This window comes from Scaptodrosophila lebanonensis, unplaced genomic scaffold (assembly GCF_003285725.1).
Source record: "Scaptodrosophila lebanonensis strain 11010-0011.00,11010-0021.00 unplaced genomic scaffold, SlebRS2 tig00000072-arrow-pilon, whole genome shotgun sequence".
Taxonomy (NCBI): Eukaryota; Metazoa; Arthropoda; class Insecta; order Diptera; family Drosophilidae; genus Scaptodrosophila; species Scaptodrosophila lebanonensis.
In genome coordinates this window covers 4,935,596-4,959,273 of record NW_022060558.1, presented here as the reverse complement: position 1 = coordinate 4,959,273, position 23,678 = coordinate 4,935,596, and the positions used below count along the sequence as shown (strand labels likewise).

General features: G+C 38.0%; 1 protein-coding gene across 3 annotated transcripts in view; it reads left to right on the top strand.

Moving 5' to 3' along the window:
* LOC115625534 (furin-like protease 1) overlaps window positions 1-23,678 on the top strand; it is a 223,334-nt gene that overhangs the window by 70,801 nt on the left and 128,855 nt on the right. For all 3 annotated transcript variants that reach the window (XM_030520611.1, XM_030520613.1, XM_030520612.1), the window contains exon 2: window positions 11,215-11,299. The gene's annotated coding sequence lies outside the window, so the exon portion shown is untranslated. The remainder of the gene's footprint in view (window positions 1-11,214; window positions 11,300-23,678) is intronic.

Genomic DNA, 23,678 nt, shown 5'->3' with positions numbered 1-23,678 from the left:
ACTGTATCAAACCAGAAACTGGCCTGTATTTTTGTCATCTGCAATATATTTCAGTTCACAAAATATAAATAATTATATATTTTTTTTTTATTTCCCCACTCTCCCACGCTACATAATTTCCTTAATACTGTATTTCAAAAAATTTCAATAAAATAAACTTGCACACGTAATTTATATGCAATCATCTATCTCTGTTTTAAATTTCAATCGAATCAGTAAATTTTTAGAAAAGTTATTAGCGAAATAATTTCACTCTAGTTCTACGCCCACAAGCTACAGCATCAAGTTACCTCATTTTCTTCTTTTTGCTTCTGCCATGGGTGTATATAACCCAGTGGTTGAAGTTTATCTGGGTACAGGGTATTTCACTGTCGAGATTGCTCGACTATAGCGTTTTCTATCACGGCTCCAAATTGGAGAATAATTTTACTTTTTCCGATATTAATATAGTATGGTATTCATCTAAGATGCTTACGTTAATTTTCTGCAATATGTTCTGCTTAAATGCGTCTTCTGAGTCTTTGTTGCTGCTACAAATGCAACAATTTCTGCATGCCCAAACAGTAGTTTTGCTGCAACAAACGCAATTTTAGAGAAAACGTGCAAATTGGGACGAGGTTCCTTAGTAATTCCATAATAAACATATATTAATTAGTATTTCCACATTTATAACTTTTTGCAACTCTTTACCATTCAAAAGTACTATTCCACGAAACACTGCGCAACTTATAAAGGTTAATTTTAAAAAAACACATGAACAACACATGGCGCAATTACACGAACACACTTCAACGCTTAAAAACAGTTTTGGATTACATTTTAAATACCTGTATACGTACATTAATGTTTTCCATTATAAAACTTAATATTTGTTGGTTCTTTTCTTAATTCTGCAAGCTCTGAAAGTTTACCAAAAATTGCCGCCAAAATCACAAACACATGTGTTTTATACAATCAGATAACTTTGACTGCGCGCCAACAAAATGGTGTTACCATATCAGCAGGAATTAATTTAATTTTCGCTTAATTAAACAATTTATAATAAAATAAAAACAAAATTTTTTAGATTTGGATAAATTTTTTTTTTGACTTTCTGCACAAAAAAACTGGCACAAAAAACATAGTGCAATGTGGTAAGTAGTGGTGTCCGAGAGAAGGCAAGATGTAGCAAGAAAATGAGATACGGTGTAATTTAATGGAACCTTCATATGGCTCTAGATACGTGTATAGTTGATAAAAAAAAGTTCTGCACTGTCGTTATTTACAAAACTAGGAACATTCTAAATGTAGTATTGACTTTCCGTCCCTGCTGTTTCATTGTACGCCAAGCACCATAATCAAGCCAAAGGCTATCAAAAAATTGCTCATATCGGTTTGTCTGACCATTACTCAACTGATTAACTTTGGCCTAAATGCCGAGAATAGTTGTATCAAGCACTACCAACTAGGGAAATGCAATCACATATACTCGTACAAAGTTTGTCATTCACACTGCCTGCATTTCTTCGATTTCATTGCCTTCTGCCCTTTGATGCGTTCAATTTCGAGTTTGTGCCTTTGATGCCTTCATTTCTATTCGATTTTTGCACTTGTCGATATGTATTCCCCTTTGTGGGCCCTTTCCCTCCCTCTCCTTGTTTGGGTCTCACTTGCTCTGTGAACTGTTTGCACGTAGTCTTACTTCGGGGCATGTTTGTGCTTCATCAAATGCAGCCGCAAGTCGTCAGTCGGTCAGGTGTTCTGTGCCAGAAGAGTGAACGAGCAGAGAAGGAAAACCCAACTAAAATCTATGGTTGATTTTGCCACTTGATGTGTTGCCCTATACAACAGTTGGTTTACCCTGCAGCCCATACCTCAAGTTTTTCTTTTGAACGATCCCATAGTTACTTAAATGAGCCCATTGCATGTGTTAGGAGATGGATGAATTTGCTCGTTTAACTTGGCATTTTGGTCTTGTTCTGGGCCAGCATTGTGGGCTTTAAGTTTGTGTTGTTGGTTTGGAAATGAATTTCAAATGGATGCTTTGTGCAATACGTAGTTTTTTTTTCTCCAGGGAGCTGCTGGTTAGCGTGTTAAGTCAGAGGCCAACTATGTGAGCATAGCGTTGAACTTTGGCTCTTTTAATAGCCTGGGAATATTTAATTATTGCACTTGACTTGATAGGCCGATTTCAATTTCTTAAATAGTTTTTTGAGAAGAAAAGAATTCTCGTAGGTGGATCATGGGGCACTATGCAGTCGGCAGACATTCTGCGAGACTGGGCTTCCCCGATTTCTGTACAAGCTGTAGAGATGAAAAGCACTGCGACTGCCTTGCACTAAACAGGCGCAGGTTATCTATCCTAGTGCAGCATTTCTTGAGCGACCCCTCGGAGATAAGAAAGATCGAGATCGGACAATCCGTCAAAATTTTAAGACAAACTAATACAAATTATATAGTACTCATACTTAAAGGGTCTTAAAAGCCTAAGTGAGCACCATCACCAACCCATGGCAACCTAACCTAAAATGGTTTTTAAAATAGTACAAAGAGCAAAGTCTGAGTTTATTGAAATACTTACGTACTTCAGAGAAAGAATTCCAAACACAATCGGAATGATTCAAAGAATTCCTCAATTCATTGGAATTAAGAATGCGTTTCTTCATATGGTTTGGGTTATCAGCCAGTTTTCAGCGTACATTAGACTTATTGCTTATTTAGCTGTCGGGGAAATTAAACAGGTTACAGCTGGGTTTCAAGTGAGTCCGATATTGTTATATGTCGAATCTGTGGGTAACCCACGCTGCGATAAAAAACCAATACTCCACAAGCAAAGAACAGAATTTGCCTATTCTTCAAAGTATTATCAAAACATTTGATTTATTTTTATTATGTAGTTATTATTGTAAACCCTTTAAACGAAAAATTAATGTGCATTGTGAAATCGTTTCGTATTTTTTAAATAAATAGATCGCACAAAGTGTATATATATACTCGTAGTATTCTTAATCAGTATGACTTGGAAAATTAATCTGTGTGGACTTTTAAGACGGTGTGTAGAAGAACCTAATTCCTAGAAAATTGAAACATATATTCTGCCATTCTCATACTCTACATAAACCAATATGTTTCTGTATATAATTCTCTATCTTATTTTTAATTTCCCATAAAATAGTTAAACCAAAGAAATTGTTTAATTGGAATGAATTCAAATTCAAAATCACATGCCCTTAGCCCGTATTATGGAATCTGTTTTTAAAAATAACTTTAAATGTTGATGATGGTTAACAATTGCTTTACGATTCAACAATAGCTGAGAATATATGAGAGTTCAAAGGTATATTGACAACATTTTGTGATCCAAGCATGGCAAAATAAGAAAAATGGGGCTCTACAAAAAATAATAAATAAGTGGGTTTGTTTTTCGAAATAAATTAGTTGTTCCTCTTCCAACAGAACACAACTTGTGCCGAAATCTCATTCAGCCGGTTAACCACAGGGACCCAACCGACAAATTAGCGTGCATATAAATGTGAGCGTGTGTGTGTGCAAAGCAATTAACAAACACAAAGCCATCCGTGTTTGTACACGCGGTTACTCACGGACAATAAAACAACAACAGGAGGGATTTCGGCTTAATTCGTATTATGATTGTCTGTTGGGATGGATATCCAGCCCATTGCACACTTCGCGATGCCAGAAAGTTATTGCAACTGCCTCGTCCACTGAGGGAGCTGGGTCAAGAGTGTTGCATCCAATAATCGAAGCTAGAATGGCTGTGGCTTCAAACAGTTGCTGGAGTATTAGCCAAATTCAATTCAATTGTCAATCAATTCACTTTGGCCTGCCTAACCCTCCCCTCAGTGATGTGCGAGAGCTTTTGGCTTATAATTAACAGGCTGTTAGCGCTGACCCCAAAATCTCATTCCAACACACATGTATGTGTGTGTGTATGCTTCGTACCATACGTATATATATATTTCACCCCTTTTGAACACTTCGAAAGGCGTTGGCAGTGGCAGCAGGCAATAATTGTTTTTGTCTGCTTATATATGTGTTTGTCTGTGGTCGAAAAGTCGGTCGATATTGCATACTTCATGGCGTTGCCTGCTGCCAATGCTTCATCATGTGGCGTGACGCCTTCACGATGCTTCTGCTGCTGCTACTGCTGCTGCTACTGCTGTTGCTACTGCTGCTCCCGTTGATGTCCTTAATCCATGACCCAGCAATGACCACACCGGCTCAACTCTTTGCAATAACAACTGTGGGAATTTTGTAACTGCATTTTATATTGAAGCCGACCGTTGTCCAGCAATGGGGCTGCATATATACTCGTAGGTATGGAGTGCGAACTCGAGTGTGAGCGTGTTGGTATACGAGTGTGTATGTGCGTAAGTCCCCCTTTTGTAATTTGCTCATTCTGTCCTCCCTCCTCCCCACGCACATCAATTCAAAAATGTTGTGCGGGCGGTTAATGTCACAATTAAGTGCCTTGTCAATTTGTCTGCCCATTTCGTCTTTTCGTCGTCGCTTTGGGCAGTGCGTGAAACTTGTGAAGGTTTTGGGGTTGGGAAGCGAAATTGTTGACATGTTCGGGGGTATTAAGGCTGTACCTCGAGTTGGAGTGGCTGGGTCAGTTGTTTGTTTTTGTGGTTAAACACATATAGGTATGTGCAGAGATAGAGAGAGCGAGACAGACGCTGAGAGAGGGAGAGAGAGAGAGAGAAAGGGAGAGAGATAGAGAAATCTGGAGGGTGAGATAGAGAAAGATAGAACTAATTTAAAAAATTGATTGCTTTTGATAAGAATTCTTATTTTTCATAAAAAATATAAGGGGACCCATTTTAAAAGGGTAGGAAAAATATTCCAAACCGCCTATTTGGGTTACTTAAGGGGTTTTGGGTTTTCATTCACGCTTATATTAAAACACTAGCAGGTATTGCCCGTCTTAACCCGGCTCAATATAATGTTTCCAATTGTATTTATTTTGTGTGTGCATAACCTACCCATATGTTTTCACCAGGAGATAACGCAACGTTTTAAGATAGACTATGTGCAAAAAAGGGGAATAATTGTAAGGGTATATCCTAATTTTAAATTCACATTTGAGTCTTTTCTTGCCATATTGAGTCAATACGGTCACGCACAAACTCGGAATATGAAACACGGCACTCGTGTCAATGCCGTGCAGCGATGAGCCACGATCAAAAAGCACTGACAATTCTCATCTCAATTTGCTAGAGTAAAACTTTCGATAGTTGAAGCCACCGATACCATCAAAATATCGAAGTTTGAATGCAATAAGCAGAATATTTAAATAATGAAATCTAATTATTTATTGAGATCAATAAGAGCATATCATATACATACATACATCTGCCCGCAATGCGAAGCAGAATATGCGTAGCTCCGTTATTCGGTTTCTGCTTTACTATCGCTTACGCAGTCGTTGCCTAGTGACGGTAACTGTAAACTTTTGGCGTTTTGCCTTTGCAATTAACATTAAATGGTCAAAACGAAAGAAGAAGAGCGAGCCAATTACTTGCAGTTGTTGTTGTTTTTAGAGCATTATTTTTTATACCCTGTACCCGTAGGGTAAAAAGGGTATATTAAGTTTGTGCAAAGTATGTAACATACAGAAGGAAGCATCTCCGACCCCATAAAGTATATATATTCTTGATCAGCATGACGAGAGAAATCGATCTAGACATGTCCGTCCGTCTGTCCGTCCGTCTGGATGAACGCAAGGATCTCAGAAACTATGAAAGCTAGAATAACCAAAGTTGGCATCCAGATTCTCCTAGGTCCGAGTAAGGACGAGTTTATGTTTTTTTTTTAATTTCCAACAAAAAATTTAAAAAACCGAGTATGCAGTTTTGTTTGTATTCTTTAATTGATTTTAGAAACTAAGTTTTAAGTCGATCGGTTGAAAAATGCGGATTTTTCTAACAAACTTTGGAGCTCGTTTTCCCCCTTTGGAGCTCCAAAATCCCTTCTTACTGCGCATCTACACCATGATAGGATACTTGAGCCCAAATTTCAGCATCCTAGCTTTTACCGTGTGGGCTGTGGGCTGTTGACGCGGTTTGCTTTTGTGCCCCAACATTTTTATACCCTGTACCCAAAGGGTACAAGGGTATATTAGTTTTGTGCGAGTGCACATGGAACACACAGAAGGAGGCTTGGTAGACCCCACAAAGTATATATATTCTTGATCAGCATGACAAGCCGAGTCGATATAGCCATGTCCGTCTGTCTGTCCGTCTGTCTGTCCGTCTGTCTGTTCGTCTGTCTGTCTGTATGAACGCAAGGATCTCCGAAAGTATAAGAGCTAGAATAACCAAACTTGGTATACAGATTCTCCTGAGACCGAGAAAGGACGAGTTTGTTCATTTTTTCTGATCCACCCCCCCACTCCCCCCCTATTAACGATTTTCTATAACTCCCGTAATTCTTGGAATTTTGAACTAAAATTTGGTAGACACAGTTAGTAATTATATATCCGTATACCAAGTCTCATTATGATAGAATGATCGGAAAGAAAGTTATAGCCATATAACCAGGCCCAATGCACACATACATACATATGTGCAAGTACACAAACACGCATAAGGCACGATTCTGATGGAAATGTAAATGTATGTATGCATGCATGGAATATTTTATATTTAATTTAGTTAATTAATGAAATTAATTTAGTTAATTAATTAAATTAAATTAATTAATTAATTTAATTACTTTTTTGTGGGGTGGTACAGGGTATTTAAGAGTTGAGCCTGCTCGACTTTAGCATTCCTTTCTTGTTTTTACAGGAAAACTCCCATATTTTAGGCCGCAAAAAAAATATCAAAAAACCAAGTATGCAGTTTTTCTTCGAATTGTTTTGAGGGTATACAAACTAAGTTTGAAGTTAATCAGATGAAAACTGTAGATTTTTCATGTTTTCCTGTTTTCCCCCCTTTGGAGCTCGAGTCAAAATCCCTTCTTAGTGGGCACCTAGACTATGAAAGGATACTTGAGTCCAAATTTCAGCTTCCTAGCCTTTACCGTTTGGGCTGTGCGTTGATCACCAATCAGTCAGTCAGTCAGTCAGTCAGGACAAACTGTTTTATATATATAGCTTAATTTGAGCCAAAAACCATATAGCATTATGCTTCAGCTTCGAAAATCAAGATCAATTCTACTAAGATACAGTGTGCAGTTAACTCTAAATTAATTATATTTTGGTTTAATCTATGTGATGTATAGACCAGAGAGGTGCAGTCCTCCTGCGCCTAAAAGTACACCACAAATTTCACACACGAACTATGCATGTGACTATGCAACATTTTTGCATAATCCGTTTATCGATGGTTGCTTTTATTTGTTTATCCAACACAACCATATACACACTCTGAGACATACTCACCCACACACTGACACACACCATGATACATTTTTAGAAAAGCCATGTCCACACTAATGCACACAATGCTTGTCATATTTGCACTGCGTATTATGCGCTACAATTTGCCATGGCATGCTTTGACGGGCGGGATGGTGGGAGGTCCTGACTGCCCAGGCAGGATAGCAGTGAGCTCTGCCAGGCTAGCTGGACAAGTCCTTTGTCAAAATGCGGCTTAAAATATTTTGCGCAAATATTTTTATGACAGGTGCATGAAAAACAGTAAATACACTAACATAAACACGCACACAAACACGCCCAGTCAACTATTGCGCATGTGTTGGTGCCTGTTTTTTCAGTTCCTGTTCGCATACATATACATATGCATGTACACGCATACATATTTGTATATACACGTGCATACCTGTTCGGAATTGTGTATCTAAGCCGTTAATGAAAAGCGCTCAAGTTAATGGAGATTTATTGTTTCTGACGTTGTGTAATAAAGTGTCATAGTTTCCTTGTGGGGTTGAATAGTATTGTTGTTTCTGCTGTCAGCACGGGGTTATCTCTGCTTCTTCGCCATATATCGGTACGTACCACGTGACACCATGTCTTCTCATTTGCCGCGTATGTTGTGTCTGTGTTGTTTGTCTGGCTGCGGTTTAGTGTTTTTGGCAGTTATTTTTCTTGTTAATGGGTTAAGCTCTAAAATGATTTATTATCCATGCTATGTGACACGAGTGGTTTTGATAAGCGAATCATATCTGTGGTGAAAGGCGGAAATCGTAAATGTACATACTTGTATATGTGTCGGTATGTTAGAAGTCGTCTAATTGTTTATATTTCTGATTGTTTTATGACGGATGCCTTCATGTTTATCTAATTTGTTGTTCTTCAACACTTTTTATACCCTGTACCCAAAGGGTACAAGGGTATATTAGTTTTGTGCGAGTGCACATGGAACACACAGAAGGAGGCTTGGTAGACCCCACAAAGTATATATATTCTTGATCAGCATGACAAGCCGAGTCGATATAGCCATGTCCGTCTGTCCGTCTGTCCGTCTGTCCGTCTGTCTGTCCGTCTGTCTGTCTGTCTGTATGAACGCAAGGATCTCCGAAAGTATAAGAGCTAGAATAACCAAACTTGGTACACAGATTCTCCTGAGACCGAGAAAGGACGAGTTTGTTCATTTTTTCTGATCCAACCCCCCACTCCCCCCCTATTACCAATTTTCTACAACTCCCGTAATTCTTGGAATTTTGAACTTAAATTTGGTAGTCACATTAGGTTAGTAATTATATATCCGTATACCAAGTTTCATTATGATAGAATGATCGAAAAGAAAGTTATAGCCATATAACCAGGCCCAATGCACACATACATACATATGTACAAGTACACAAACACGCATAAGGCACGATTCTGATGTAAATGTAAATGTATGTATGCATGCATGGAATATTTTATATTTAATTAGTTAATATTTAGTTAATTAATTAAATTAATTTAGTTAATTAATTAAATTAATTTAGTTAATTAATTAAATTAATTAATTAATTAAATTACTTTTTTGTGGGGTGGTACAGGGTATTTAAGAGTTGAGCCTGCTCGACTTTAGCATTCCTTTCTTGTTTTAAAACTCTAACATTATTTATATATTTATTTATTTATAATATTTATAATATTTATAATATTTATAATCTGCAGGCAAGTGAACATAATTTTCAACCAAATACCAAATAATTTATTTGTGTACTGCTTAGGCGCCGCACATCGCATTCAAAATATGAGTTACCCCTAAATTTCTGCGATTGTTATTGTACATATATTATCTAGGAAATCAAATAAACAGTTAATAAATATTATCAAAAAGAAGCACTTTTTTCTCGGGAAAACGACAACAAACCAAATGAATAAAGGAAAACAAATTGCCTTCCTCAACTGTAACTATTCCGAGCCATGTATAGGGAGATACATTTACAATTAGATTTGCAGTCTGATTTTATTTTCCATTTACGCATAATTATTTTGCCAGCGTCATTCGTGTTGATTGGGCAATAACTATAACAATTAAACTAATTAGTGGCTGGGAGATGTTAGCTGTAATTAAGTCTTATTCAAAACATTGTAAAATATCATGGTTAGGCTGTGGCACGAAGAGCTGCAAAAGCTTCGCTTGCCTAGGTTTTTTTTGTTGACTGCAGCGAAGACTTAACCACGCACAGCAAACTTCAACGATTTGCTCTCTGACCTACCACAAAAAGCTAAATGAATGAGCGAGTGAATGAACGAATGACAGACATACGGACAGACATAGCAAGGGACTGCTGGCAGCACTCAGAGAAGCTGCAGGAACAGCCGAGCGGGGACCACTTGACATACTGACTCGTACATTGGGTGCTCCCAAGACTGCGCAGTCAACAATGCGGCGACGGAGGCGCCGACAGAGGCGGTGACGGTGACAGTTGCGACGACTGACGACTGTCTCTGCGACTGGGACGTGCTGCCAGGCAATGTCGCGCTCAGCATTTACGGGCAACACCTTTGGCGGGTTAACTCTACGGCCCAGCAACCGATTTTTCTTCTGCTCAGGTGCAAATGGAAAAAATGCGCGCAGAACTTGTGCAATTTTTTATGCCATGATTTTTTTTTGCTTTTGTGGTTGTTGTTTTGGCGCTTGTTGTTGTTGTTGTTGATATTCTTATGTTTTGCTGTTTAACTTTGGCATTTAGATGCACAGATATTGAGCGTGAAGGTGTGAGCATTCACTTTGTGGATCCCAAACTTTTTGCTTCGCATTTCCAACAGTATAATATCAAATACCAGCAGCTTTGGTTGTTGGTCCCCTTTCTGTTGCTATCAAAAGTTGTGTCTTTGATTTTTTTAGTTTGGAAAAAGTTTAGCGGAACAAAACTTGCACTGTTAGGTTACCGTGCAACCATGACTGTGACGCGCTACACTTGTCAGTGTCAGAACTTTCTTCGATTTCCTATTAGATTTGCCCTTACTTTTGCTTTCGGTTGTCTTTATGTTCATTTTTTTGTCGTTAAAGTTTAGATCCGAAGCGCGACCAGCTACTAAACGGGGGTTTTCAACTTTTGGTTCCAAAGTTGGCACTGCAAGTAGTGAGGTTTGAGTAAAGTTGTGAAGACGTGTATGCTACAAATCAGCGAAAATACTTTTGATCAAAGATAATTTTCAATAATTATGTGGGCAGTAAACGGCGAATCGGTTTATTTTTGTTTTTGAGCTGGCTTGAGATAATTTATAGGGATGGGATGGACCGAGTTAAGGGATCTTGCAAGTCCAGTATTATGAAGCATTTCAAGAAAAAAAGTCATTAAAGAAACTGAAGCATTTAATTTCCCTACGAGTTCTCTCCTGCTCTTCTCAAACCAGATACTTAATTAATTTTTATTTACATTCTGATTTTTCTTTTCCACTCCTCTTTCATGCCCACCCCAACAATAAACAACAAAAAAAGTTGAAAATGTATGAGAAGAAATCTTTTCCTTTTGGCAGTGGAGGGCCCTCGAAATGCTTGCGTTAATTTGCTTCACATTCGCGTAGCTAACAATTCCCAATGAGCATAAACATTTAGCAACATTAACTTTTTGGCCGATTTGTCGACAGACAACGTTGAGGAGACGCCCGAGGGTCGATAAGAACAACAGTTGCAGAAACAACAACGAAAGCTGCCAACAAATGAAACTAATTGAGTCTTTGACTTGAATTCACTGATTTTGGCACATAATATGAATGTTTTTGTTACGTATTACAAATAAGCACACATACACTTACATATATACTAATGTAAGTATATTTGGAATTCCTTATCTTTGCAGAAAAGTCGACTAAACGTTGATGTTGTTCATTGTGGACTCGCTTCATTCTGCACGACTCCCGTTCCAGTTCATGGTCGCATAAAATGTAAGTGTTAATTTATTCTGAGCATACTTTTTGGCACTGGCCAACTATGTAAACACACAATAAATATGCATAAAAAGAGAGAGCATCTTTAATAGGAGGAGGGGTCACGCCTAACCAATTTTGGTGCTCCTATTGACCATGACGAACTCAGTTGATTAAGTTGCTCGTGCTTGAAAGGAATTTAATGAATTCATTGAACGAATAATTTCCAACGACAGTAGTTCAAAGTTTGCCTAAAATTATATTCAATTGGCAGCAAAGATGAGACAACACTAAGACGGATGATTAATGAAGGTTCGACTTGAGTGACTGACTCAGTGAGGACAGAAAGGCGATGAAAAATGGCGATAAATGAATTGGGCGTCTTGCGGTCTAAACAAGATTCTTCTGGCATGTCTAAAATCCATTTGCATTATGGCTAACACATACGTATTCAGTTGTTTTTGAATGACCTCTTCGAAAAAAGAAGATGAATAGAAAATACATCATCATATTGTAACAAATAAATGGAAAGAGAATATAGTCTAAGCTAACCGTTGATTTCCTTGACAATTGATAAACAAATCGTCAAAAGTAGAGGAGCCTGCCATGCCCTGGCATGGCACTTAATATTCCTCGCCATAAAATAAAAATAAATGTGCATAACTCTATAGTGCTTCTCAAAAATGTCTTGGCAAGAAATTGTGACAAGCAAGGAGGCGCCTGACTATGCGGCTTTTCCTATTGCTTGGCGACTTGCTGCCTATTTGCTCGTGCCATAAGCTTCAATTTCAAATCAAATTCCTTTTTCCTACAATTTATTTTGCTCATATTTAGAGCACACAAACATTTGTCTGTTTCAGCAACAATAAGTACAACGACTGCGGCAGCAGCAACAACGGCATTGGTGGCATGCGACATTTGACATTTCGTTGTTGCTGTAAAAGTTGCTGTACCCCCGTTACGGCCCCCTTACAGCTTCTTGTCATTGTACTTTCTTGTTATGTTCGGTTTGTTTGACACAAACATGAAAATGCGATTTTTAGTTTTTTCTTTCGTTTTCTTTTGTTTTTTGTCGCCATCAGTGCTGCTGTTGTCGTCGCCACTTTTTGTTTTGACAGGGATCTGCTGCTAAAAGTATTTTCCCACCATTTTTTTCTTTTTGGGCATGTCGCGTTTTGTTTTGGCTTAGATTTTGTCGCTACGCACGTGCGGAATTTTCGTGGCAGTTTAGTCTGTATCCTCCCCCCGCCTACGAGCGCAATAAAATCAAATCGTGTGCAACGCTGCAGGAGGTGCGGAAAACTTGCAAACACTGTTTTTCTTCCTACAAAAACGAAAGAAAATATTTGAAAATTTTGGTCAAACGAAAATGTTGTTACTACTCACACATATGTACATAATTGCATGTGTTGCTACTGCAGATGCGTTTCCATTGAATGGCGATAGCTGATGCGAAAATAATAAACAAAAATGTGTTACTACTATATAATTTCTGAATTATTAATGGGAAAACTGTAAACATATAAAAAATACCAATGAAAGTCAATTAAAAATTTAGTTGAAATTCATCAACAGGCAACAAACACACACACAGATATGCACACATACTTTTTGTGTAGAAATTTTAATCAAAACAATTTCAATAGTATGCATTTGAGCTGTGCAGACGACCGCGAATATGTCAGAAATGCATTAGTAAAAACCAATTTCAACATTTTTATGCCCTGCACGCGAAGTGCAAAAGGGTCTATAGATATAGGCAGAAGGACGCACCTCCGGCTCTATAAAGTATACATATGCTCTTAATCAGCACGTTGAGACACATCTGGACATTCATCTGGATATTGGAAACGGTTATGTCCACTCTCCTAGTTCCTAGGCACAAGTTTATTAATTTTCGAAAACATTTCATAATCAATTATAGGTAAATTTCTACCTCCATTTAAGATTTAATTGGTTAAGTGAAGTTATTAGCGAAACAATATTACGCCTTCCAAACTGTAGCAACAGGATCGCTGATAACAGGAGTATTTTTTTCACAGGGTATGCAATCTCTCTTGTTAAAATGTGATTTATGCCAAGGTTTGAGAGGCCTGTGCGTTTGTTATGGGACGAACAACGTGGCGTATGCGTAATATTTTCTGATGCCATTTATTGTGGTTTATTTTGCTGCTGTTAATTTACCTTTTAGAGCTATAAAATGCAATTTCGTAACCATTAACCAACATTAAGTGTCTAGCTTGACTGCCATAAAATACACAGCTGAATTATGGGCACAATGATTAGCCAGAGAAACAGCAGCAGTTACAGAAAAACAGCCAGAACAGCAATAATGGTGAGACTAAAAACCAGGCAAAGGCAAAACGCCAGCAGCTTTGTATAGCTATTAAATTAGCTAACTGAGCCAGCAGTCCCCCGCCTTGAAAAGTGAATGGAGGGTACAGCACAAAATCGGAACCTAAAAACGTCTGTTTTCGCTATAATTGGCCACATATTTTGTGTTGGAAGCGCGCTTTCCTTTCAGGTAGCGGTAGCAAACAGCCCCAGCCGTAATATGGCTAAAAAGAACGGCCAATGAATTTTCGTGTGTATGAGCATGTGTCCGTATGTACATTCGTGTATGTGTGTGTGTATTGCTTGTGGCATGTGCTTGCATTTGGCTAACTGGGTCGCATAGGGCATATCAATATATTTTAAGCAACGCGGACTACTGTGTAAAGGGCACACGGTACTGATGTGGATAGTAGCTTGTTTGTGTGCCAACTAAAAAAAACTGTCCCTGGTTGATGTTTGTTATGGAAATGCTCTTTTCTAGGCTTACATAGATAAGCTGCCAACTGATGGGGCAAAGGGTTTGAGTGTCTCTAATGGAGAGGGAATATGTACAAGTATTTGAGGGCTAAAATGTGGATCCAAATGAGATTGCAGTTGTCCTGCAGTATGAAATGTTTCAAGATACTTAGGAACGTGAGGTCTGTTGGAAAAATCACTTTTTGTTTGTAAAGACTAGAGCAAATAAAGGGATCACTATCAATAGTTTACTTAAATGGTTAGGTGATAGTTTAGCTAATTACTGAGAAAAGATAAAACTTTATTATTATGAAGCACTGTTGGTGCTTTTCCGATATACAAGTATGTTGAAGACAAGCAAAGAGAATACCATTCTGTTCGACAATGAACAAAATGATGAGATAGATATAGAAACATTTTTACCGCCGTTTACTCTGGTTATTCTTGTAATATGAGTATCTTGAATATTCATTCAAAAAAATTTAAATAGTTGCGTTTTCATTGCAGACGAGTTGAATAGAAATTTTTTCAAATTGGTTAGAAGTGGGTTCTGCATTTTCGGCAGATGTTGAACTGTGTTTCTATATCATCATTTAAACTGTACTGCAAGGCGGTCGTCTGTAAAACAAATTATTGAAACCTCGACCGATGATCCTTTAGTAGAGTTTTTGTTGTTGAGTACACAATTGAATGCAGTTTATTTAAAGTGCATTCGTACATTAGTTGTAGCATAATGCGTTTTAAATATTTATTGAGCGTGAAAAGGGCATCAAACCTCTTGTCGTATGTTATGAAGCACGCATTTACTCACACATCAGTGCACTTGCCGAAGAGAGATCGCCAATCTACTATTACGGCTTAGGAGGGAAACAAGCAGAAAAACAATTGTCGCATGCCAGTAAAAGGAAGTGTAATAACAAGTAGAAATAGATAGAAAGCATGCATAAATTGGCATCAAGTATTGGCAGTAAAGTAGAAAATGGCGCAGCTGAAGCTAAAAGGCAATTTCGTATCGACTACAAAAGCGACGACATACAAATTGAAAGACCAAGCAGCAGTCATGTGTGTAGTATATCAGGCGGAGAGGTGAGGCCGATGGCGATAGCGATGCAATGACGATGGCGATATGGTTGGCGTTGACATTGACTGGGCTGTTGAAACATATTGGCAAATGCCATTGCAAAACAAACACAAATACTACTTCAAGCATAGAGAGACACAATGCTTCATGCAATTCTAATAATGTAAAGTTTACGTAAATGTTGTCTTTGCAAATATAAGCCAAACGACAGCAGCTGATGCGAGCTAAATTGCTGCCCATTGTGGGTGGACATTGAGCTGCGCCAATCGTATTGCAATTTGTCAGAACGTCAGCTAGACAGTCTGTCAGCCAGTGAGTCAGTCAGTCAATTTGTAAGTCAGTCAAGCTCTCGAGTGGAATTGGGTTTTTTTTATCACGCAACTGGTTTTTTCTTTCAAATTTTACTTTTTTCCTCCACTTTTCTTACTTGTAGTTTCTGTCACACATGTCGTATGATTGATTTATATAACAGCAGGATTGTTGCATTTCTTGTTGTCGTTGTTATTGTGTTAGTACAGTATGAGAAAAATAAATGCATTTTCAATGCTCTTCCAGCTGTTGCAATAGCATTGCAATAATCCATTGATTGCATGACTGATTTATGCATATACTCGTATATGATTGAATTCATAAATTGTCTCGTCCAACCTTCTTGGGATCTTGAAGTCATGCATTAAGTTGACACCCGTTTGGCTTAAATTGCTGCCAAGGCAACTAACTGTCTACATATTAAATGGCATAGGGAAATTTCTCTTCTAATTAAAAAGTTAGAAAATATCAGGCAAGTTCATAATGAAAATGAGCAACAACGTCGAGCTACAGTAGTGACATTAACAAAAGCAACCACATGGGAGCAAGAATTCTGCTCGGCTTACAAGTGACGCCACAGTGGTGCAAAAAATAGATTAACTGATTGAAAATATTCGCAATTTAAGCAATTCTTCTTCTTGGTTGATTCGAGTGAAGTAAGTAGGAAATGAATAACCCTTAGTGCGCTTCTATAGTGTCAAATTTTAAGGCTTCTATACGTGTTAAATAACGATTTATTAGTTTCAGAGAAATAGTAATAATGCTTACAAACTATCTATTATTCTCTTTGTTTGCCAAAGAAATACAAAAGAGATTGGCCGAAACGGGAATATTTTTCTATCACATGTTAGATTTGGCAATAGAGGAGCCCTGAGCCCTCGAAGCGACTGAAGAGGGACTCTGTAAAAAGTTTTGAATAAAGCATGCGTTGATTTCCGAATTAATTTGCACCTGAACTAATGGATGCATTTTAAGCTTTCATTCAACCAAAAATGAGCAACAGAAAAAATGTTAATCAAGCTTAAATGTGCATATCAATTCGCTAAATTTTTTATCTTTTGAATTATAATAATAAACATATTCTTTCGGTTTTATGTTGTATCTAAAACTGAAGAAGAATGCTTGAAAACTACTGTTTTTCTTATTCAATATTTTCATTTACTTACTCCACTGTCTTGTAGCCCCAATTTTGGTGAGCGGAGTCAGCAACAATTCTATGCCCTCCACTGCCGTCAGTTGCTGCTACTGGCCAAGCGCTGTTGCAAGTCTGCAAGCCAGGCAGGCACGTTGACATGACAACTTGCTATTGTATTTGTTACCGAGAATTTTGGCTTGGTCTAAAGCATTCATCAGGCAACAAGCTAACTAGGTGTCTGCTTCAGTTAGCTACACTAATTAAACAGACTTGAGTTGGTATCACACGTAAACATACCCTCGGCCACAAGGTACCATCTACAACCACTATATATGTTAGATACGATGTTCTTCATGTGTGTGCTCGCATCTGGGTTAACTAATAAATTGACCACAAAATGGCAAACATGCCCGTGGCCTTTTCCAATTGATGGTATGTGGGGGGGTATTGGGAGTCAAATGAATAAAATATTGCAATGTTTGTTTGTGCGAACGTGTACTCTCTATAAATGATAAGCAAATAAAATGAGAAATAAAATGCGGCTTGTTCTAGCCAAGGCAATGAAGCGAACGGTATTTTTGCCGCTTACTACGAGCTGCATCTGAACAACAACGACAGCTATTCACGACGACAACAGCAACAATTCATTCTCACATAACAATAACCATAACAATGAACACACTCAAAATGCCCGCAAAAGGCGAAACGGGAGCGAAACGGAAACCATTTTGCACAACCTTCCACGCACTCACTTTCACGTCCATACACGTACAAGCGCACTCACATACATAGCACCAAAATACACTTATACACTTTCATACATTTTCTCCTACACATGTATAAAATGTTATAAAGGTTATTGAAAAGTATTGGCAAAAAATGTCCAACCAATATTTGTGCAGGAAAACTATATTTTTTCGTACAGTACACGGGATTGTTGTTGGCTTGCCTTCAGGCATTTTTTTCCGCTCTCTCTAACTCTCTTCCCCCCTTCTCTTTAATTTGAGTGACAGCAAAATGACAACAACAACAAGAACCTCTTATTTTATTGTTGTTGTTGTTTCTGGCCTTTTGTGACCGCGTATTGTTCATTTTTTCGAGTGGGGAGAGCAGAAAAAAAGTCGTAATGCCAATACATATCCACACACACACACACACGTCAAAGGATAAAGTCACGTATGTACGTATATGTACGTACAATTGACCAAATATGTTGGAAACTTGGCCAAGTCCCGCGGGTTCAAGTATTGTGAGTGCCGAGTTGACAAAGCAAAAGAAGTTGATTCCGGTCACTATATTATGGTTTGTAGATCAAGTTGTGCAGAGTGAGATTAATAGCATTGAAAAAAGACGACTTAAAAATATCGAATCAAGGAGATAGAACTAGAAAATTAATTGTATAAACTGTTTTCAGGCTATCGATGGGTCTAGTTTCACGTTACAAAACTCTCCAAATGAATATTAAACGGGAGAATTTTAAATCTTTTCGGAATTCCAGCTCATATGAAAAGTGGCTCGGTTTTTTCAATCCACTCATGCAATTTGTATTTACTTTTATTTCATTTCATTTCATGACGAAAAAGCTATTCCCGCTACACAATTTTATTGTTGGCCATATCTTAAGGCGTCCTGTGGCGTGATTTTTGATTTATACGATGCACTTGTGCTTTTTATTGTTGGTTTCTGTTATATCCGTTGATTTCTTAGAAAGTGGAGAGGGAAACAAATCGAATATGTCTATAAATAAAATGGCGAATGTTTTAGATGGGGGAACGCTCCCAGTTATGTAATAAACTGTGTTTAGGAAACAAATGAGCTTAGTAAAAATAAGCCTTATAAATCGTTCAATCGATTCAAATGCAAGTTATGTGTACATATGCGTTGTATCCAATCCTGCTAGGATTAGGAGCCAACAAATACATAGTTAACAGCTTTTGGATTCTTGAAAACAAACAAGTGAGCACATAAATACTCGATATGATACGAATATCCATGGTGTGTGTTAATCCAGCTTTCCACTATGCTAGTTAACTACAGACAGACTAAATGAAAAACATAAAATTCCGCGCAACAATGTTCCATAATTTGAAAAGGTGAGCATCCGCTCGAACTTTGTTGACGAATAACACCAACAAGGAGTCTGCACTATTTCCCTCTTGTTAAGAGCAAGATGAAAAATGCCAAATCGGCAGAGCGTGTCCAGCTCTGGCACTAACATCAACCCCGCTGCCATCAACCCATAGCTTATCTGAGTAAACTTAACGTAGTTAATTAAGAAAATCACAACTAAAATTAGCTCTTTTAAATAATTGCAAACGGACTGGCATACTGCAGGCTTGACTTCGTACCTCAAATAGGCCAAGCTCTTTCATTGAGTAGAGCGGATATTGCTGCCATCAGCCTCCACAAGTACTTCATTTGGAAGGCACATCAATTAACGAACAACTGCTTTGTCAATCGCTTCCATAAATCAAGCCATTTTTCCGATATACTACCTGAAATTGGGGCAGCGCGTTTTATGCAACACAATTCCACCTCAAATTGTTTAACCACGTGTGCTCGATTATTTCGCACAGCGTTGCATACTTTTATGCGCTGAGTTAAAAAAAAACACTAGTCATCGCTCCCATAGTAGCAGCAGGTGTGTAAAATATGTAGAATCGGTTCTTTTTTGGAAAACCTTTTTTCTGGCACGCTGTTTGCTTTAATATTTAATTTGTAGCGTTATCCGAATGAGAATTTTCATTATTTATGTATGTATTTGATGTGCTGTTGTGTTTTTACTTTTATTTATTTTTTATTCTTTTTATTTACCTTTGGCGTGGCATGCCAAAGCGTTTATTTAGTTTTTACAGTTGCGCCGACGAAATTCAATTGAATTTCCATTAACAAATTGCACACTGACGGCATTGACGCCACTGCTGGTGGTGGCAGCTTTCCTCCCTCTCCGCTCCTCCTCATGCTTCTGACCTCCACAAGCTGGTCTGCTGCTCATCATGAGGCATTGGCCGCCAGCGTGGCATGGAATTCGGAAGAATTTCCTATTTTTATGTGCACATCGATTCAATTTTTCTTTTTGCACTGTTAAATTTATGGCCAGGTCTGCAGTTGTTTTGTTTTAGGTGAACAAATTAACGCTATTTTGCAAAATGCTGTATTTTTTGAAACCATTTCTGCAGATATGCTAGACGCATTTCTACGACTATGTCTGTTTGTGAAATTTACTGCACATGCTCATCAATGTGCATGTTTTTTGGGGAAAATGCGAGGTGTGATTAAAATAATTGGATTAAAAACTTGAAGCTTGATAAAGTAAGCTCTCTAACATTCTTTCTAAAAGTGATTCAATTTCAAGTTTCTGCTGCATATTCCATTAGCACATCAGCTTTCTTCCTCAGGAAACTTTAACGGGCTGTGTCATTCCTCCTTGCCGCATTGTGGGGTTGAGGCGAAAACCATTTGGCAATTGACAGCTGTCACAAAGTTCCTTGAACCGCATTCAAAACAGCTGCCTCATATTCTCATGCTGACCGCATGACAAGCACAAATATTAAGCTAAAGACGGTAAAACGATATCAACCGCAAGCAATACGGCATGTCGGAGCCAAGTCTTCGAACACCAGCAGGCAGACAGAAGGACCGAAACAATTGCTGACCTACTCGACGCTGTTGCTCGTTATAAATTTGCAACTTTCAAACCAATTAACCCACAAATTTTGCACTCAATTAGCCTGACGATAGGCAGCAGTGTGGACGAGAAGGGGCGGTGGGAGGAAAATTTAGTAAATGTGATGAAAAGATGGGCAGGGGGGAGTGGTAAAGATTCGCATTTGATTATGTGTGTGCGCCATCATCATAATAATAAGAGACATTCTTTATATATTTAAATGGCATAATTTATTTATTGCGTTTCCTTTTGCGCTTGAAATGCAATTGTTGTTGCTGCTTGTCTGCTTTTGATGTTGTCGTCGTCGCTGCTTCCTTTTGTGGCTCATTAAACGAATGCTGTGCATTAATTCCAATTAGGCTTGACGATATGGAAATAAAATGTAGTGTTGAGTGTTCAAAAGGAAAAAAGCGGCCAGACAGAACAGAAGAGTAGCGAAGAAGGGATCCTTTTTCTATTGTGCTGTTGACGTCATTTCGTTTTTATTGTAGTTGTTGCTGCTGCTGATGCTGTGTAGCATAAATAATTGAATAACTAACTCATTAGCGCAAAGTGGAAGTGTGGAAACAACTTTTAGTTTTTATGCTGCCAACAGTCACAACAACACCAGCAACTATAATGGCATGCTTCATTTTGTGTTGCTGCTGTTCCTCTTATCTAACGTTGACATGCACATTATGCTACACAGTTGCCACCGTTTTGTATGCCACATTCCCACAATGTGTACGTGTCTACCTCAGTCCCACTCCCAGGCTCAGTCCCAGTCTCAGAATTTGTCACCGTCTCTCTGTCCGTTGCGCAAATTTGTCACCATTTTGTTAAAGTTGCGTAAAAGTTGCTGCCCCGACAGTGTTAGGCACGTTTAGTCTACTCTGCTGTGCGCAGCATCTTGTCTTCCCATTTATCAATCATAATGCTGCTGAGTAGTCTCATTAACGTTTTTTCTCAATCTCTCACAGTCTCACAGTCTCCCGACTCCCTCAGGCTATTGCCTGCTGGCGTTCTTCTTCTATGTGCTTTATCTGTCGCCTGGCCATTTCCTTATTACACAAGATGGCTCACGTAATTGCTTTATGCCCTGATTTATGTTTATCTTCTGTCATATTTTTACATTTACCTTTATCACTACAACTTTCACGATTGCTGTGTGTCCTAGTGGGGTTTGTAGGGCTGGTTTCACCTAAAAGCTGACCTAATTTTCTGACCTGATTAGAATTGAGAGTTTTTATGCGTTGAAAAAAATACTTTTTGCATACAAATACAGGGTGTCTGTAAAGGTGCACACTTATCAAGATTATCAATATTAAATATACTTTATGATAACTTGCACAGATCCAACTCAATCTAATAACTATAAGAATTTCTAAATTAGTTCACAAATGGGATTTGTTAAATTAACAAATAATGCTCATAATCTGCTTAAGAAATAATGTATCCAATGTCTCGGCACCGCAGCTTGCTTGCAAGAGGACTCCATCCTGCCAACCCTTTGCAAAGGCTAAAACTATTAGGATTTTTCAAAACAGTTAGATAAGCGTAGACCACCACTTACTTATTAAACCTCACGCGAAAGTGCTCGAGGTTGGGCAATTTTTAATATTTGGATTCAATGCTTATGTAAGTTATATTATAAACACAAGCAACAAAAATCTGAATGCATCATATTAAAAAAAATTAGAATTAATTAGGCTAGAAATTATCCATCTGGCGAGGAAAGATAATCGTTAAATTTCAATGTGATTTCGAAGTTGATTTTTTTTGTAACGTAAGATATTATGCATGTATTTTTATTAATTTATTTTTTATTGATTCATTTTTTATTAATTTATTTATTATTAATTTTTTCCATTTATTAATTTTATACAATGCTGAATTTGGAAAAATCTTTACTCGCTTTTATTTAATTGGATAATATAATCTGTCTTAATAATTTGGTGTAGATGCGCATCTTCATTTACACTAGTCACCCTTTATAAATACACAATCATCAGTAAAATGCGATTACCAGTGTGCGCTTGAAAAAATCATTTCACCGGCTGCCAGGTGCCCACATAATTTTGTATTTTCACACCGATGCTTTCGACGCTTATCAATGCAGCAGTGATGACCAGCAGCGCCTCACAGCTGCAACAACATAAATATTTATTTTTATGCGCACACACATATTTTTAATTTAAACGCTCCGTCCTCACGCCTCCCCCTTCCTCTGCATGATGCGAACGGGGCAGACAACAATAATTTTCCCAGGCGATAGCAACTATCACACAGAGAGCGCCTTCATGCCGTGCACACGTAATGAGGAAGTCACACAGCAATTAATGTTTTCATTTTTCTGGGCGAACCCCAGCACTATTGCCCTCTCCCTCCCGCCATTCCCTTTTACACATTTCCGCTCTCTTATCGTGCACTGCACATAAACTACATGAAAATATGCAAGACAATGAAAAAAAAACAAGAAAAAAAATTAAAAAAAAAGGTAGAGAGTGATGAGGGAAGGGACATAGAGCGAACTAAGTTATATGCTATGGTCACGATGTCGCCGTTGTCCAAATTAAATAAAAACACAATCAAGCGGCGACCGAGCAATTTCGCTCGGTATGCGTGCCTCGGCATTAATCTGCAGGACTCCTCCTGCTGCAACATTTTCTCCTGCTCCTTCCATGTGATTCTTCCGCTTCTACTTCTGCGCTTTCATTAAAACATAAATAGTGAGTGGCGCGGTGGGGTGGTGCGTCTATACATATATATATGTATATGTATATGTATGTGTGTATGTGCATGCCGTGCTGAATGCGTACGTGCTTGCAACACCTAAATGTATGCAACTTTAGTTTGCACAAGCTCTAGATGCCGCATGTTGCTCAAATTGAAATTCTTTGTGTGTTGTTTTGTTAAGACTGTGGCACTGACACCGCTTTGTTTGTCTAAGCGGCATGTCGTTTCTGAATTCTACGCTCTCAACCATGCAAATGGTTTTATAGACAGTCAAGCGTCGCTACTGTTTACTCTTATTATTCTTTCAAACACATTGGAAAAGTTTAAAATGGTAATCATAATAATCGGTACTAAACATATTATTAAAATCTATTGACGAAATATAATAAACTGTATAACAGACGTGGATTTAAAAATTCTTAGGGCATTGATATAAAATTGTCACACAAATTAATCAAAACAATAGATGGATCTCTGAAAGTTTACTTAAATCTATTGATGTAACCTTTACTGGGAAAACAAATTAACAGAAATACTTGTCCTTTATGCCTTCATGTTCATTACATTAAATGTCCATACCTAGCAGTTGCGACCCATAGGCTATGCAACATCATCAGATATATTCCCAGAATGCAATATGGCTCAAATATCTTTACAAACAAATACAGATGTCATTGCGACTCGGTCTCGTTATTTATTT